Source organism: Lepisosteus platostomus, chromosome 5 (assembly GCF_059453375.1).
Source record: "Lepisosteus platostomus isolate fLepPlt1 chromosome 5, fLepPlt1.hap1, whole genome shotgun sequence".
Classification (NCBI taxonomy): domain Eukaryota; kingdom Metazoa; phylum Chordata; class Actinopteri; order Semionotiformes; family Lepisosteidae; genus Lepisosteus; species Lepisosteus platostomus.
In genome coordinates, this window is record NC_142615.1 from 66,031,546 (window position 1) to 66,050,317 (window position 18,772).

The 18,772-nt window shown below is 40.7% G+C and overlaps 3 non-coding genes across 3 annotated transcripts; 1 reads left to right on the forward strand and 2 right to left on the reverse strand.

The window, feature by feature from the left end:
* Positions 1–3,608: 3,608 nt before the first annotated feature.
* trnak-uuu (transfer RNA lysine (anticodon UUU)) lies at positions 3,609–3,681 on the reverse strand. The gene has a single exon. It is a non-coding gene; the product is annotated as a tRNA-Lys (tRNA).
* A 921-nt stretch (positions 3,682–4,602) lies between these two features.
* Positions 4,603–4,674, reverse strand: trnaa-cgc (transfer RNA alanine (anticodon CGC)). Its single transcript has one exon. It is a non-coding gene; the product is annotated as a tRNA-Ala (tRNA).
* A 1,556-nt stretch (positions 4,675–6,230) lies between these two features.
* trnak-uuu (transfer RNA lysine (anticodon UUU)) lies at positions 6,231–6,303 on the forward strand. Its single transcript has one exon. It is a non-coding gene; the product is annotated as a tRNA-Lys (tRNA).
* Positions 6,304–18,772: the final 12,469 nt, after the last annotated feature.

Below are 18,772 nucleotides of genomic sequence, written 5' to 3' on the forward strand. Positions count from 1 at the left end.
ATTTGAAATGCTATTGAGCCATGAAGACGACCCACCCGTCCCAGTGTATTACCTGTAGTGTAATCTTCAGAAAATCATAAAAAATTAAAGAAAGGGACCACAGCTACAGTAAGGTTGTATGAGGTTTGGGGGCCTGTCTGGTGTGTAAAACACTTGGTTTCAGCAGAGTGGGTGCTGTATTTGAAATGCTATTGAGCCATGAAGACGACCCACCCGTCCCAGTGTATTACCTGTAGTGTAATCTTCAGAAAATCATAAAAAATTAAAGAAAGGGGCCACAGCTACAGTAAGGTTGTATGAGGTTTGGGGGCCTGTCTGGTGTGTAAAACACTTGGTTTCAGCAGAGTGGGTGCTGTATTTGAAATGCTATTGAGCCATGAAGACGACCCACCCGTCCCAGTGTATTACCTGTAGTGTAATCTTCAGAAAATCATAAAAAATTAAAGAAAGGGGCCACAGCTACAGTAAGGTTGTATGAGGTTTGGGGGCCTGTCTGGTGTGTAAAACACTTGGTTTCAGCAGAGTGGGTGCTGTATTTGAAATGCTATTGAGCCATGAAGACGACCCACCCGTCCCAGTGTATTACCTGTAGTGTAATCTTCAGAAAATCATAAAAAATTAAAGAAAGGGGCCACAGCTACAGTAAGGTTGTATGAGGTTTGGGGGCCTGTCTGGTGTGTAAAACACTTGGTTTCAGCAGAGTGGGTGCTGTATTTGAAATGCTATTGAGCCATGAAGACGACCCACCTGTCCCAGTGTATTACCTGTAGTGTTATCTTCAGAAACTCATTACAAAATAAAGACAGGGGCCACAGCCACAGTAAGGTTGTATGAGGTTCGGGGGCCTGTCTGGTGTGTAAAACACTTGGTTTCAGCAGTGTGGGTGCTGTATTTGAAATGCTATTGAGCCATGAAGACAACCCACCCATCCCACCTGTAGTGTTATCTTCAGAAAATCCTAAAAAATATAAAGAAAGGTTCCACAACCCAAAATAAAGCTGGGAAAAGTCAGAGGACCCGCTTAGTGTGCAAAACACTTGCAGCATTGTGGGTGCTGTGGTTTAAATGCTATTGGTTTGTGAACAGAATACCCCTATCCCAGTGCATTGTGCCATATTAAATAAAAGCAAGAGAAAAAGAGATTCAGAATGCAAAGCTGTGTCAGTGTTCTGTGTAAAAAATCGGTTTGAACATCATGGGAGCTGTTTTTAATAAGATGCTGAGTAAAGAATATTTTAATCTTCCTGCTGTCAGTAGTATTTTCAATATAGTTGACCCTTACCTGAATGAAAACAGGACGTAAAGGAAGGGTTTCAGAAGTCAAACAAAGCTTTATTCCCGTGCTTACAGTCTGGGTAATGGGAGACTGCGCTGTTCTGCTTCCTATGGTCATATACGGGTTTTTCGCACGAAGCGATTTGAACAGTATTTCTCGCGTTGTGAACGTGTGCACACAGCGGTCCCCCGGGTTCCAGTTCGTGCGTAATTACGCATCGATGAAAAACCGGAGGTTTAAAAAAAGATAATTAGCTCACTGATAGTTTGATATAAAGGGTGTGGAAATATCCACAAGTCGTGGTCTTTAAAATGCATTTGGTTTGACGGCGTTCTGTGCTTCCATTGCGAAGATATGGACAAAAGAATATTCGTGCTTGGTCAAAAAAATGTCATAAAAACGAAAAAGTAAAGGCTGAGAAAGCATCCACAATGTATTTTATACACAAAACAAGCATTCTCGCAATTCTAAGAGGTTTCGTGAAAGCGCTACAGGCGTGCCAAAATCGTTTTCGAACTTCGAGCTAACTTTACCCCGGTGTCTCACCGCATCCTGAGCTTCTGTAGACCCACTGGCTATTTAAAAAAATCTGTACGACTCCATCCATATCTTGTATTCCGTATACAAATCTGGAGCTCCGAGGTTCAGTAGAAGCGGTGGAAAAAGCTGGACATAAGCAAAGCTTCATGGCGCAAGCTAAACGAAAAGTCCGAAAATTCAGAAGTTCGTTTCTACCAGCAAGAGAACTAAAATCTGCAGTGTTCTGCTCGCTTTGAGTCAGTCAAGCACTCATCTTGATCATTTATCGCCATAAATGTTGTGTATCTTAATAAAGAGACGTTTTTATATTATTTTAACTAGTTTATTAACTACACAGATCATGCCCTTACACCTTATATTCCTGCCTTCTACTCTCTCGTTCTGTTGTCTCGCGATGTCTACTCACTATACTACATTCAGCATGACTTCTTGTTGCAGTTGAGCTCAAAGCTGGAGATGATCTCCATATTCTACCGCAGTAACTAGTCCGAAACGTAGTACACAGTACACACTTTTTTAAGTTAAATCAGGTTGTTAAAAAATTAAACCAGCGCCCTGTCACAGAAACGTACCCCAGTCTCCCGCGCAACAAGCGGGGGTACTCAGCACTATACTAACGAGGAGTGCTTGTCTGCAGCTGAGCGTCAGCAGTCATTTCCTCATTTCCAAAGACTTTTTCACCTGCTCTCTGCTTTTAAAGACGGTCATAAAAGCTCAACAAGTAATTCATGTCAGTTTGAAGTCTGTTTCTGTTGTCTCAGCTCTTGATAAAGAAAAGCCGTGCGTGGGAGACTCCCTCTCTGAAGAAGTTTGCGGTCACCCTGCGAGGGAGAAGAGCCATCAATCACTGAGGCAACTACTGAGACAGTTAACATTAAACACGTGAAATGCGAGATGTTGTAATTTTTTCCCGCTTAAGGCTTCTATCGTTTCTACTCTAACGAGAAAGACCTCTTTATTAGAAGTGAGATTTTAACAAACATCTCCAGGGTTAACTGCGACCTGAACGCAACGCCTTAGACCACCAGCCATCTTGCCTGTGGTACTTATAATGAAGTATATATTTTATTTCTTTCTACTCGCTGATAAGAAAAAAAGTGAAATTATGTAATTAGGGATATGTCTTTTTTTCATGGGGAAAACTAGCCCGAGCAAATGTAAAGTTTAGAGCAGCGCTCAATAAAAATGATCAGAAACCGAAAGCGCTTCTTATGCGGGTCAGTATATTCCGATACCACTGGTTCTGCAGAAGAAATAAGAAAAGCCGAACTGAAAGCACTGTGTTGCCATTACGGGTACTCTGTCTGGAGCTGCTTTAAGATCTACTCTCACCGTGTTGCCATTAAGGCTACCTAGTTAAAAAAAACTAATCGTCACCTTTTTGAACGTGATTATTAGACACCCGTTAAATCTCAACCGAGGTTTCTTGAGAGATCGTTCAGCGAGCGAGTAATAAAAAACTACTTCACTTCCAACCTCTGCTGTCACTGTAAACTCGGACGTGATGTTCTGCAGATGTGCAGTGTGCCTTTCCTCTTGTCGTATTCAGGAGTACTCACTGTGTGAGCTCCTCACTGCGTGTTCTGTACTCTACTTTGATTTAATTTAGATGATTACGTGGAGTAGAGTGACAAGATCTACTTGAACATTTTCGGTTTGTGAAATGAAACACTAAATACACTACTGTAAATACAAGTAATGGACATTTAAAATAACCACAGTACAGCTAGAAGAGTGAAAGATAAAAGACTATTTATAATGACATTCATAACAGACTTAAGAACAGCACAACCGCCCGAACAGGGACTTGAACCCTGGGCCCTCAGATTAAAAGTCTAATGCTCTACCGACTGAGCTATCCGGGCTCCAAAACAAAGTCGACCCTGTCGGGATCCTCGGGATTCTGCCTTGATATTAAGCTTAGGGAGCCTGTCTTTTAGAAATTATTTTTCTTAACACCTTGCACAGCCTCCCGACAGACTAACAAATATTTTTTGAAGAAAGTGGCTCACACACCGGAAGACACTAACGTTTATTTACGGTAGAGTATGTGAATAACAGTTTAACCGAAAAAGTTTGTAATTGTGATTTTGTTAAAATTCAATAAATCGTCTATCAACAGTTAGAAATTATTAAGAAATTGTTTTATTTCAAAAACTGTAAGACAATTAGGAGAGTTTATAGGTCATATCCGTCGCTTATGTTCTTTTAACTCTAGCGTTCAGGATCCAAACCCAGGTGCGGACGGTTGTGTTTCTTGAATCTCTTGTAATCATCAAAAGTCGATGTGTAGTCCTTCAGTACTTTCTCGAGTTGTGCCATGGAAATTTTATACGATCAATACTTGTCATGCTCTTTTGCATTTTCCTTAACAAACGGAAAAAGTTTAAAGTGTGTTTATGGCTGTGCTTCACATCTACTTGAAAGCATTTGTAACACTATAGGAGACGTAGTGAGGAGCTCGTGAAGCTTTCAGTTTAGTGCGGAGTTCAGGAGGATTCGCTCGCTGAATGATCTCTCAGGAAATCCCGGGTGAGATTCAACAGGTGTTTTCTGCAACAGCCACGACAAGTGTGAAGCAATCTCTGGATTTCCTGAATTTGAACTAGTTCAAATAATTTAGGATTTAACAGAACTAAATGAGGTACATTTAAAACAGCAGCGCAATTCTGCAGCACGTCGAGTGTGCCTGCATTTAATTGTGTAAACCTGGCTCTCTCTGAACACGAGCAAAGAGTTCTCACTCAACGGAAGATTACGATGTGAGTACTGTAATATAAAGCACCTGGAGATGCCAGGGATTGAACCCGGGACCTCATACATGCGAAGCATGCGCTCTACCACTGAGCTACATCCCCGATTGAAAAGTGAATGGAACAAACTTAGAGATGTGCAGATGCTCACTGATCACAATCCACCGCTCACGAAGAATGCCTGCAGTTTCCCACTTTCGCGTTTCCTCTACTACAGAGTTAATTCATGGGAATGAAGAAATAAGGAAGAAAAAATAATCGCATTGAAGCTTCAAGAGACTGGGCACAAATTAATCTATTATTTTTGTATCCAGTCACACGTGCGACGGTGGTTAATTCCCAGACGGGGGAGTGCTTTTTTTCTACCTCCTTACTCGACTGTCTTTCAATTCTGTTTTATTTGAAAGCTTTTTGCATCTATTAAGTGCTCTTGATTAAACTATGCATAGAAAAACAGCACTACTGATGATTTTCATGGACCGATGCACACTTGTTCTGTACAACTCGAGTGATAAAGCCCTGTCTGCAAATATTGTAGAAGAACATAAAAGGGTGAAACAACGCCCCAACCACAGGAATGGTAACAGGAAGGATCGTGTTCTTATTTGATGAGTCCTTTTGAGATGTCTTGTCAATGCACACAGGCGTTAGAGCTGAATAATTTACTTTTAGTGGTGTTTTTAAACAAAGATGGAACATGTTATTTCTATACCAGGAAGAAAGGAGCAGACTTTAACTTTAAGAGGCAAAAACGACACCTTATCAAAGCTTATATAAATTAAAATGACATCACAACAAAAGAGTGGAGCCTTGAGTGAATAAAATTAGTTTTCATTGGACGTCTGTGTCTCCATAACTTTGTAGGTGAGAGAGAGAATTGTGATAATTTGCAGGTGCTTCTCGGAAGTGCGTTGGTAGTACAAGCGCCTTCCAAATAACTGAGTCGGGTTTGAATCCGCCAGTACAAACCCAAATCTTTTCAAGATAATTTGTGGTCCCCTAACACATCTTTTGAAACACTACAACAGGTAACACCCCGTGTGAAACATCATGAACATCTGTTAAAGCCTGAGTTTTACATACTCTAATATAAATAAACGTTAGTGTCTTCCGGTGTGTGAGCCAATTTCTCCAAAAAATATTCGTTAGTCTGTCGGGAGGCTGTGCAAGGTGTTAAGAAATAGAATTTCTAAAAGACAGGCTCCCTAAGCTTAACATCAAGGCAGAAAAAATGCTGTTTTCTCTACAGAAATGCTCTTTAAATTTCAGCACTGTTGCAACTCCCTTTATAAAGGGTGTGCACACGTATACAACCAAGGCATTGAAAGTTTTTTTTTTAATTATTGTTCCAAAAACTGTTCCATTTGTTTTCTTTTTAATGTTGTTGATTAAAAGATTTAATTAAATGTGAAAAAAATCTGAATGTGAAAAAAGGTCAAAATGTTATTGAAAAAAATCAGTAATGTGAGGAAAGATGGATTGTGGGAGTCCCTTAACTACCCATGTCATGCTGTATTTCTCACTCATTCTACTGGGAGTGGTGCCGTCGCTTCTGGATAAAGTCTGTCAGTAGTCATTCCAGACGGGTCAGGTATGACTGCTCTTCGGCACAAGAGACACGTGACTTGCGAGGATCCCGACAGTGTCGACTTTGTTTCAGAGCCCGGATAGCTCAGTCGGTAGAGCATCAGACTTTTAATCTGAGGGCCCAGGGTTCAAGTCCCTGTTCGGGCGGTTGTGCTGTTCTTAAGTCTATTGTGAATGTCATTCTGAATAGTCTTTTATCTTTCACTCTTCTAGCTGTACTGTGGTTATTTTAAATATCCATTACTTGTATTTACAGTAGTGTATTTAGTGTTTCATTTCACAAACCGAAAATGTTCAAGTAGATCTTGTCACTCTACTCCACGAAATCATCTAAATTAAATCACAGTAGAGTACAGAACACGCAGTGAGGAGCTCACACAGTGAGTACTCTTGAATACGACAAGAGGGAAGGTACACTGCACATTTGCAGAACATCACGTCCGAGTTTACAGTGACAGTGAGGTTGGAAGCGAAGTAGTTTTTTATTACTCGCTCGCTGAACGATCTCTCAAGAAACCTCGGTTGAGATTTAACGGGTGTCTAATAATCACGCTCAAAAGGGTGACGATAAGTTTTTTTTTAACTAGGTAGCCTTAATGGCAACACAGTGTGAGTAATCTTAAAGCAGCTGCAGATGGAGTAGCCGTAATGGCAACACAGTGCTTTGAGTTTGGCTTTTCTTATTTCGTCTACAGAACCAGTGGTCTCGGAATATATTGATCCGCATAAGAAGCGCTTTCGGTTTCTGATCATTTTTATTGAGCGCTGCTCTAAACTTTACATTTGCTCGGGCTAGTTTTCCCCATGAAAAAAAGACATATCCCTAATTACATGATTTCACTTTTTTTCTTATCAACGAGTAGAAAGAAATAAAATATATACTTCATTATAAGTACCACAGGCAAGATGGCTGGTGGTCTAAGGCGTTGCGTTCAGGTTGCAGTTACCCCTGGAGACGTTTGGTAAAATCTCACTTCTAATAAAGAGGTCTTCCTCGTTAGAGTAGAAACGATAGAAGCCTTAAGCGGGAAAACAAATCACAACATCTCGCATTTCACGTGTTTAATGTTAACTGTCTCAGTGGTTGCCTCGGTGATTGATGGCTCTTCTCCCTTGCAGGGTGACGGCAAACTTCTTCAGAGAGGGAGTCTCCCACGCACGGCTTTTCTTTATCAAGAGCTGAGACAACAGAAACAGACTTCAAACTGACATGAATTACTTCTTGAGCGTTTATGACCGTCTTTAAAAGCTGAGCAGGTGAAAAAGTCTTTGGAAATGAGGAAATGACTGCTGACAGTAAACAGAGCTGACGCTCAGCTGCAGACAAGTGCTCCTCGTTGGAAAAGTGCTGAGTACCCCCGCTTGTTGCGCGGGAGACCGGGGTACGTTTCTGTGACAGGGCGCTGGTTTAATTTTTTAACAACCTGACTTCACTTAAAAAAGTGTGTACGGTGTACTACGTTTCGGACTAGTTACTGCGGTAGAATATGGAGATCATCTCCAGCTTTGAGCTCAACTGCAACAAGAAGTCATGCTAAATGTAGTATAGTGAGTAGACATCGCGAGACAACAGAACGAGAGAGTAGAAGGCGGGAATATATGGTGTAAGGGCATGATCTGTGTAGTTAAAAAAATAGATAAAATAATATAAAAACGTCTCTTTATTAAGATACACAACATTTATGGCGACGAGAGATGAGTGCTTGACGGACTCAAAGCGAGCAGAATTTTAGTTCTCTTGCTGGTAGAAACGAGCTTCTGAATTTTCGGACTTTTCGTTTAGTTTGCGCCATGGAAGATATGGCAGCCGCGCCGAGAAGCTTTGCTTATGCCCAGCTTTTTCCACCGCTTCTACTGAACCTCGGAGCTCCAGATTTTTATACGGAATACAAGATATGGATGGAGTCGTACAGATTTTTTTAAATAGCCAGTGGATCTACAGAAGCTCAGGATGCCGTGAGACGTGCTACATTACTGCACTGTATCGGGGCTCCTGTGCAGCGGATTTTCGTCAACCTCCCTGGAGAAAAAGGTACATATGAACAGACTGTAGCTGCCTTAGACGCTTACTTTACACCGCGGAGAAATGTGGTTTTGGGACGGCATAAATTTAGGCAGAGAACTTAGTCTCAGGACGAATCTGTTGCTGCTTTTGTGACTGCACTAAGAGAACTGGCTAAATCTTGTGACTTTGGAGTATTGGAAACTGACATGTTAATAGATCAACTTGTGGAAAAATGTGCACATAAGAGACTATTAATTGCTGCAGGAGGAAGAGCTGACTTTAGAAAGAGCTCTTACAGTCGCTAGAATTCATGAAGCAGCTCAAGCAGAATCAAGAATGCTTTCTGACCACAGTGACAAAGTGACACTGAACGGGGCGCTCGCTCAAACTTTACAAACAAAAGCCGAGCAGCAGGACGCAGTCATGCTAGAGATATAGAAGAACAGGGGACGGCTGACATTACATGTTACAGGTGCGAACTAACAACGCACAAAGCAGATGAATGCGGAGCGTGAACAGCAAAATGTCTACACTGTAAGAAAACAGGACATTATGCACACGTCTGCAGAACATCACGTCCGAGTTTAAGGACAGCAACATCAGAGATTGGAAGGTAGGGAGTTTCAGGTCTGTGTTTTTATTATAGGTTCAAGAAAGTCTGAATACCTTTGCAAGAAGTATTTCAGAATCCCAGTCAAATCCAGTACGAATGCCGCCTAGATCTGCATTGTACAATTGGTATACTGTTTGTCCGTTGAATCAAACACATCTTATGAAGCATTTCTAAAACAGGAGAGACCGTTAGGCAATGTGTCTTCCTGTAAAAATAAAATGACTTCAAGGGCACTATAAGCAGAGGTGTGAAAGCCTGCTCTACAGAAGAACTAAAGCCAGAGATGCCAAAGAGGTCGAGATTTCACCACGTGAGAGAAAGCATCTGAGAAAACGAAGTTGCGGTCGTTTCCACGCGTTATAAAACCTCTAGGTCAAACAACAAGAGCTGAAGAGCCGCTGTTGAGAGTAACGCGGCCGAGTGCTCTAAGGAGCTGGCTTAAACCTCAAGTCTCTTAAGGAGCATCTGTTGGAGTCGCACTGCTACAGCATATCTCCTTGTTAAGTATCCCTTTTATTGTTGTTGCTGCCTCCAGGCGATGTAAACCAGATTCAGAAAAAAATAATTTGAACAAATTCATGGCTTCATGGCTCAATAGCATTTCAAATACAACAGCCACACTGCTGAAACCAAGTGTTTTACACACCAGACAGCCCCCCGAACCTTATACAACCTTGCTGTGGCTGTGGCCCCTTTCTTTATTTTGTAATGATTTTCTGAAGATAACACTACAGGTGATACACTGGGATAGGTGGGTCTTCTTCATGGCTCAATAGCATTTCAAGCACAACAGCCACAGTGCTGCAACCATGTGTTTTACACCAGACATTTCCCCTAACCTTATACAACCTCGCTTTGAGTTGTGGAACATTTCTTTATTTTTTAATGATTTTTTGACTGTAATCAAGTGTTGTGCTAACTAGGTAGGCCTCCTGACCTTTCACAGTCATGCTTTGTTGTGTGCAACTTTAATTATCTTATAGGATTTTTTGAACATGGCAACTTCCACCGAGACGGGTGGGGGGTTTGGGGGTGCTCTTCAATAGCTTTTTCATCTATACACACAAACGGATGTAACCAAGACACTCAGAACCTGTCACGCAGGGGCTGACTGCTGAGGATAGGGGTCCAATGCGGTGCCCTTGATAGGGTTGGCGTGAGACGCAGGCGTAGTCGGAGTAAACAGGCAGGGGTCCGAGTCCGGGAAGGCGTAGTACAGGCATAGGCACAGAATCGACAGGCGAAGGCGTAGTCGAGGGACTGGCAGGGGTCGGAGTCCGGGAAGGGCTAGAAGTTGCGTCGGTAGGCAGAGGCGTAAACGAAGAGACAGGCTGGGGTCAGGATCCGAGAAAGCGTTAAATAGGCGAAGGTACAAAATCGAGTGGCTGAAGCGGTTGTCGGAAAAGTGGGGTCGAGGTCCAGGGGAGAAGTCATAGTAAGGCAAAGGCGTAGTTAGTAGGTAAGCTCCGGGAGAGAATCTCAATCGTGAGCAATGACCGGGGGACAGATGAGGGTTTAAGTAGAGGACTGATTGACGCGTGCACGTTTGGTATGGGGAGAGCTCGAGGGAATGCGGGAGCGCTTGCCTGCGTGAGGGAGATTCGTGACAGAACCAACAGAATCAACCTGAACTCATAGAAAAACAAGAATGCCCCCGAGACACCTGCACCCCCCTCCTGGACCACTCTGGTATCAACACCCCCAAACCCATCCATACCATCTAACAAGACTCAGAATCGGTGCAACCCTCCAACCTGGACCAAGAGCAGGATGGGACAAGAACCTGCACCACACTACGTACACCGGTTTGTATTTTGGGCTGAAGATGAAAATGTCTAACATAGATTGTTTTGGTTCTAGCAAACAATAATAATAGTTGTTAAAATCCAAACACACATAATGAGACCACTCTCTGTCAGTATGTGTAACATTCTGGGTCTGGGCTCCTCTGTATTTGGGCTAAAGAGAGTTCAACAACATTATTAAATGCACTGACATCATAATCTGACAAGAGACATTGTTTAGGGGAGACTTGACCACCCACTGTCCCCCTGGTATCGTGAAGCTCATTGTCCTTTAGCTTTCCAAAACCAGAATCACTTGGGACTCCGGGGGGATCGGTGTATGCAAAATATGAATTCCTTATGCAAGAAATTGTATATGGTCAATATAGCGATCATATCTTATCAGCAGATGGTAATCTCCAAGGAACAAGTAATAGGTTTATTCCACGCTGAAAAATGATCAAATGATTGATGAACCCAAGTGATTTGAAAGAAATGTTAAACAACTCAAAGCGAGGTTGTATAAGGTTAGGGGAGCTGTCTGGTGTGTAAAACGCCTGGTTGCAGCACTGTGGCTGTTGTGCTTGAAGAGCTATTGACTCGTGAAGAGCACCCCCCTATCCCCATGTACCGCCTGTCTAATGGTGCCATATTGAAAAACTCATAAAAAAATAAAGAAAGGGGCCACAACCACAGCAAGGTTGTATAAGGTTAGGGGGCCTGTGTGGTGTGTAAAACACTTGGTTTCAGCAGTGTGGCTGTTGTATTTGAAATGCTATTGAGCCATGAAGAAGACCCACCTATCCCAGTGTGTTACCTGTAGTGTTATCTTCAGAAACTCATTACAAAATAAAGAAAGGGGCCACAGCCACAGCAAGGTTGTATGAGGTTCGGGGGCCTGTCTGGTGTGTAAAACACTTGGTTTCAGCAGTGTGGCTGTTGTATTTGAATTGCTATTGAGCCATGAAGAAGACCCACCTATCCCAGTGTATCACCTGTAGTGTTATCTTCAGAAAAACATAAAAAAATAAAGAAAGGGGCCACAACCCAAAACAAAGCTGGGAAAAGTCAGAGGACCTGCTTAGTGTGCAAAACACTTACTTGCAGCATTGTGGGTGCTGTGGTTTAAATGCTATTGGTTTGTGAACAGAATACCCCTATCCCAGTGCATTGTGCCACATTAAATAAAAGCACGAGAAAAAGATTCAGAACACAAAGCTGTGTCAGTGTTCTGTATAAAAAGTCTATTGGAACATCATGGGAGCTGTTTTTAATAAGCCGCTGAGTAAAGAATATTTTAATCTTCCTGCTGTCAGTAGTATTGTCAATATAGTTGACCCTTACCTGAATGAAAACAGGACGTAAAGGAGGGGTTTCAGAAATCAAACAAAGCTTTATTCCCGTGCTTACAGTCTGGGTAATTGGAGACTGCGCTGTTCTGCTTCCTATGGTCATATACGGGTTTTTCGCACGAAGCCATGTTGAACAGTATTTCTCTCGTTGTGAACGTGTGCACACAGCAGTCCCCCGGGTTCCAGTTCGTGCGTAATTACGCATCGATGAAAAATCGGAGGTTTAAAAAAAGATAATTAGCTCACTGATAGTTTGATGTAAAGGCTGTGGAAATATCCACAAGTCGTGGTCTTTAAAATGCATTTGGTTTGACGGCGTTCTGTGCTTCCATTGCGAAGATATGGACAAAAGAATATTCGTGCTTGGTCCAAAAAATGTCATAAGAACGAAAAAGTAAAGGCTGAGAAAGCATTCACAATGTATTTTATACGCAAAGCAAGCATTCTCGCAACTCTAAGAGGTTTCGTGAAAGCGCTACAGGCGTGCCAAAATCGTTTTCGAACTTCAAGCCAACTTTACCCCGGTTTCGGTTGTTATCCGAAAGGTTGGTGGTTCAAGTCCACCCAGGAACGGGTTTCTTTTGCGATGTAAACATTGTTTTCGCATAGGTCGATTGGATTTCTCAGCTAAACCATAGCCATTTTAATATTTGTAGGAAATGCGACTGTTCAACACGTGTCAAAAATGTCCAATAATGCCCAACATCGCAACTCCCCAGAAAACCATATTCACCCAAGAAAAATGATCGTCGAATCGTCATTTATACTCCCGTCACATCCTCTGCTGAAATATTTTAAAAATACAATGCAGATTTGTTTGAGAACTTGACAAGCATTGTTACGTTAGCACTGTGCAGTTGGATTTTGATATTTTGACATATTTACCTTAATTTTAAACTGTACAGTAACAACAAGGTTAGGATTGGTGGAGGTGGTAGGGGTGTTGATGGTTTTTCTCTGTAGAGGACGATTGAGTTTTTTATCCTTCTCTGAAGTGAGAAACTGGAAGAGTTGGGAGTTGAGAGATCTGATGAGGTTAGATAGAAAAGGAAGATGATGTTGAGCTGTTAGCGGTAAAAAATACTTAATGTCTTTGATGTTGTCATCAAAGATAAACTGCAGTAAGCAAAGATAAAGAAAATTATCTTTGCTTACTGCCCTGTCTTTCTCACACCTGAAGAAGGCTCCACGGCCAACACATTGTGTTTCCTTTCTTCTCTTTTCAGCATGGAGTAATCCTTTAATTGTTCCATTGCAGCCTACGCATGCTGACGCAGCTACTCACATGATATTTAACATTCCTATAATCACAAATATGAATGTCCACTGTGGGTATTTTTTCCATGATTATTTATTCTGTCATTGAAGCATATTTTATGTCATACTGAAGTGTCATAATCACTGAAAAAATATTTGTTTTCATTTAGAAAGTAAGAAAATGATAAATCACTATGAATTGCATTTAGCCTGTACTGATCTAGATTTTCTATATACTTTAACATGCTATGTTCACAATGTCACAACAACAAATGCAACAGTGAAGTGTTGTAATTACAAATGTACATAGTTTCGGAACATTGAGATGTTTGGTAATGAGGAAGGAGGGACATGCCATGTTCACAGGGTCATATTTAAAAAAAACGGTACAGTAAAATTTATTGTACTTCGGGATTAAGAGAGCCTGTTACATTGTCTCTCACACCTCAGTGTCAGAATTTTGAGACATTTTCATAATCAAGAGGGAGGGCCATAGCAATACAACAGAAAGTGCATTCCCAATGCATTCTCTCATGCCATGTTCAGAGGGTCATATTTAAAAAGTGGAACAGTAAAATTTCCTAAAGCTCAGGATTTTGATAGTCTGTTCCATTGTCTCTCACACCTCAGTGTCAGAATTTTGAGATGTTTTTATAACCAGGGGGTAGGTTTATAGCAATAAGCAGAAAGTGCAATCACCCTTTGCTCATCCTCGGTTAAATGTCCCATTTATATTACAATTTCTTGTAAAATGCAAGATTTTAAGACTTCTTATGATCAGAAGGCAAGGTCGTGGTAAATATGCAGAAAGTGCCTGTGAACTTACGTTTTGCCTTTGTCTTACTTATCGTGTTTGTGTTATTGTGAGTTTTGAAAATTGGTTTTCAATTTTCTGAAACTTGTTTCACACAAAAATGCTATTTGGATAGTCATTACTTACATATTCCCCTTTACTGAGGATAAGTACAGTAATCCATTCCGATTAGTACTTTTAAAAATTACTGTAGAGAGCTATCTACAGGCGAAAGGCGTCATAACATCACAGCAGCAGAATTTAAGGCAGAAGAAGAAGCTGGCGAATAAGAAGCCAACTTCAGCCTCGTTAATGCAATATCATTGGGTGAGGTGGAAAAATATTTCTTGCTCTGAATCCTAACATTTTTATAGGAGGTGTTCTAGTACTTCTTGCCTCAGAAAAAAAACTACCAATACATCACTTATTTCAACTCCATCAATAGCAGCATTGTTATCGATACTGAGCCCTAAATGTAGGTCTTGTCATCATATAAAAAGTCGAAAGTATCGACTGCATTCAACTGATCAAATTTCTCTTCGATGACAGTTATAATTTTATCCAAAATACATATGAAACAAATTTGCACAGCTTTTTTTGGATCCAGAAGAGCATCAGCATGAGACTCAAAACAGACCTGTTTTTTCTTCTTTCCAAGAGGAAGGATTGTTCAGATGCAAACATTGGTCCAAAATCAATGTACTCTCCTATCGCTGTTGTTTCTTCAAATCCTTCATTTGAACGTCGATATTGAGGGATGATATTGTACAAATTTTGGTTTACTTTTAAGCAAATTTTATTAAAATATGAGCCTCTGTTATAGTTGTCTTGGAAGTTTCGCAAGGTATAATAGACCCCCTTGTGCCCTCCGCTAAAATATGATAAAATACAACAAAATGTATTTGCATAGAACAGCATTTATGGTTACATGTATATTAAAATTAAGATACATATACAAAAGTATTAAAATAAAAATGTATAGTCCTAACATAATCATGCTGTCCAACTGTCTTTTTTGCTTCTCAGTTCTCCAACAAATCTGTGTTGTAATTTTAAATATTCTAACTAAGGGTGCAACGAGAGCATAAATGAATTCTCCTGCCAGCCATTCGAAGATCAAAGTCCATGGCTGAATATGATGTCCTTGAATGTTGGTCATTATTGGCCATTCCCAGTGATATTGACTTACGTACTTAATTGTTTAACAAAAACATTCAAATTTACTGCAAATATCAAGTGGGTTAAAGTTTTGCTAAGAAATCCAAATAAGTAGAGATGAGGTTTACATCGCAATAATGAGAAGTGCATTTCTGGGTGGGCTCAAACCACTAACCTTTCATTTAACAGAGACTCACGTGTGTCCCTTTTCTCCATTTTCAAGCTTCTGATTAAAAAAAAGAAAATAATGCTTCTTTCTTACCAGCCTGCAATATACAAGGCAAGATTTGTATTTCATCTTTCGCAAGCTGTATGAATTTCATGAAAAGCAAGTTGTTCCAGAAAGAAAATGAAAACTTGCATTAAACCAAATCAAGCCGTACGTAATCATCCATAGTGATACATTTTGTAAGACAAGACAGGAAAAAGGGCACCACTGGGATTTGAACTCAGGATCTCCTGTTTAAGAGGAAAGCATGTTAACCAAATCAGCCAAAGTGCATCAACACCATGTCTGAGTCAGTGATTGCAGCTGACTGTCACTGGAGGACAGTTCATCGTGAACAAGTCAGCCTGCATAACGAGGGGGAAGAGACTGACCTCTGTGATGCAGTATCGACAAATACTAACCTTCTGTCCAACTGTTCTCTGCTGCATTCTGGATTATCAGGTAAATATTGGTTTCCATGCATGTGTAGGGGTTTTGTGTATTTACTGGGACAATTATTAATTGTAGCAGTACAGTAAGTCACAAAATGATTCGATGGCTATTAGAAAACCGACCTTGCAGGATAACTCAGCAATGCACACACACAGATACTAATACACTTATTAATACATAAAATGTGCATATAAACATAACAGATCTTAAGTGAGTATTAGCAGAATACAAAATGTATATATTCAATCACAAAGAGTTACAAACCAAGAGGGACATACATTCAGTATACCATTCATTTATACCGTTTTGTAAATGAACTTTGATTACAACTTCTATGCTAGATACTCAAAGGCAAGTACATCACTCATAGGAATTAAATTAATATCAACTCAGGTTGAGGTAACAATTGAATTCTCGAGCTGTAATGCAGAATGTTGAATACTCATCCAATCTGTGTGGATTCAGATCTCCCACGGACACAAGAGAACAGTAACAGGCTGTAGCAGTGTCCAATCAGCATCCTCTGGCCCAGTGCCAGGCAGTCCTGGTCCGGTGTGAGGTGTGGGAGAAGGAGGGAGAGATTCCTGCTGCAGCGTGCTGGCAGTGACTCTCTGAAGACTGGCTAGTTAGTCCTGGCTCCACTAGCAGAGATTGTGGACATGAAAAGTGACTGTGGGTCCAAGCAAGTCACACTCTTTTGATGGGAAGAAGACTGGTTTTTTCCTGGTGTAGCGCTAGTCCTGAATAATGAGATTCAGCTGTTGACAGTTCTGACCATAGTTCACTCGTTGATCAGGCGATGGTGAGGGAGAAGAAAACTTAATTCCTGTATTATTAATAAGCCTTGCCGCTACACCAGCATGGAGCTTGAATTCACAACCCTGGGATTAAGAGTTTCATATGAATTGCTCCACAGAAAACTGAAATTTTTTACTTTACTGTATGTTACATACTGCAGGTCCTGTCCTTTACATCACTGAAGAGGTCGGTCTGGTCTCCAGGTTACCAACAATAAGTTCAGACATCGCTTATGTGGGGCAGAACATCAATTCGATGATTGTTTGCTGTACATACACGGTTCCCCCCCCCCTCTTCCCCCCCCTTCACTCAACTAAATATAGAGGAAGCTCTCTAGTAAAGGAACACCATTGACAAAGAACACGTATTAAACAGTTTAAAATAGGAACAGTGAACACAACAAGGATGGGATTCTAACCCATGTGTGCAGAGCACAATGGATTAGCAATCATCACCTTAACCACTCAGCCACCTTGTCAGGGCACTGCCACTGGACCAGTCATGAGGTGGCACGATCAAGATGATCACCTTTTCCCTGTACTTGAGGGTCATTTTCCTCTTCCACCTGCTATTTCAACATATTCCTTGGGAGATGCCAAGCTTCTGAGTCTGTTGCATATGGAAAGCACATTGAGGTCCTTGGACACGAAAACTCTTGGATTGTTAAAGCTTCTCTCAATAAACAGGAGATCCTGTTTCTGAAATCCTGCCGTGCCTTCATTCCTGTTTTGTCTTATAGAAGGTATCATAATTATTGATAATCAAATATGGCTTGATTTGGTTCAATGCAAGTATTCATTTCCTTTTTGGAACAACTTGTTTTTCAAAAATTGCATACAACTTGTGAAAGATGAAATACAAATCTTGCTCATTAGTGCAGAAGGAATTCTGCCTGCTAGCAAGAAATTCCCAGCGATATATTTAACCAAAAACCTGTGAATGGAGATGTAGAACAAAAATCCACTTGAGACATTTTTGTTAAGTAGAAGAGGAGTTTATTGAATACGTGACCAAGAAGAAGTATCCTCCGTACAGTCAGGAGAGAAGTTCTGACAAGAAGTGTTACAGCCGACTTTTTATACACTTACTTGATACGGAAGATGAACAGTTTAAGTCTCAACAAGAAAAACTTGTATTTGATTTCTACTGGTTAAGCAGACTCCAAGGTGACTGATCACAAAATATATATATGACTGAACTGGTACAACACCTAGAAATACAGGTACAGTTTTGGTTAAGCTCTTGCACTAGAACAATTCTTAGAATTATTACAATAGGCATATTTCCTTTCTGCAGGCTCTATTTGGCTACGCTTAAATTTTGGAGGAAAAGCTGTTCTGTAGAAACAGATTAACAATATGGGGCCAATCAACCTGTTGGACAGACTGAAGATGAAAACACTGTTTATAGCCTGGAAGAAAATAAATTCCATTTAAACAAGTATGTGGCCTTGTTGAGACATATTTAATCTAAGATAAACAAAGCTATAAGTATAGAGAGATGTGAGAGAAAAAAGATTGGAAAAAATAGTAAGGAAGGGAAAGAGAGGTGTATAAAGAAAATGAAAGGAGGGAAAATGTATTAATTAGAAAAGATTAATTTGGGTGGGTTGTGGAGGGGCAATAGAAGAATAAAAAATTAAATCTGTTAAGTTATTTTCTGCATTCCTTCCTTTCAATTGGTCTGACTCAGTGACTTATTCAGAGATTGCATTTAATATTATATCACAAAACTGAGCAGGGCAGGTGATTAGTGATGTGTGTTTCGATTTAAAAATAGCTTTGCATGAAAACCTGCGCTGATAATAATGTACATTATAGTGTCCTGCAAGTAAAACGTGGAAATACATTTTCTGTTTCACAAAATTCACACTGCGTAACTCGCAGGTGATTCACTCCTCCTGACTAGATGGCGCTAGCAGGTGTGGTGAGGTTTATATCTGTTGCAGGGGTTGCAGAAATACCTCTGTCTCAAAATTCCTCTCCTCAGTTGTTTTGAAGCTACGGCAGCCCTAAAGAATGACGTCATCATACTGCGCGACTCAACACAACAGATATTTCACCCACGCGACAGTGATTGAGTCAGTTGTTTTAGCTAAATAATCAAGAATAAAGTTATTTTGTTTTTTACTATGCTACGATTTTTCAGCTGTGTTGAACGGAATGCTTGAACGGAATACAGGACTCATACCAGAC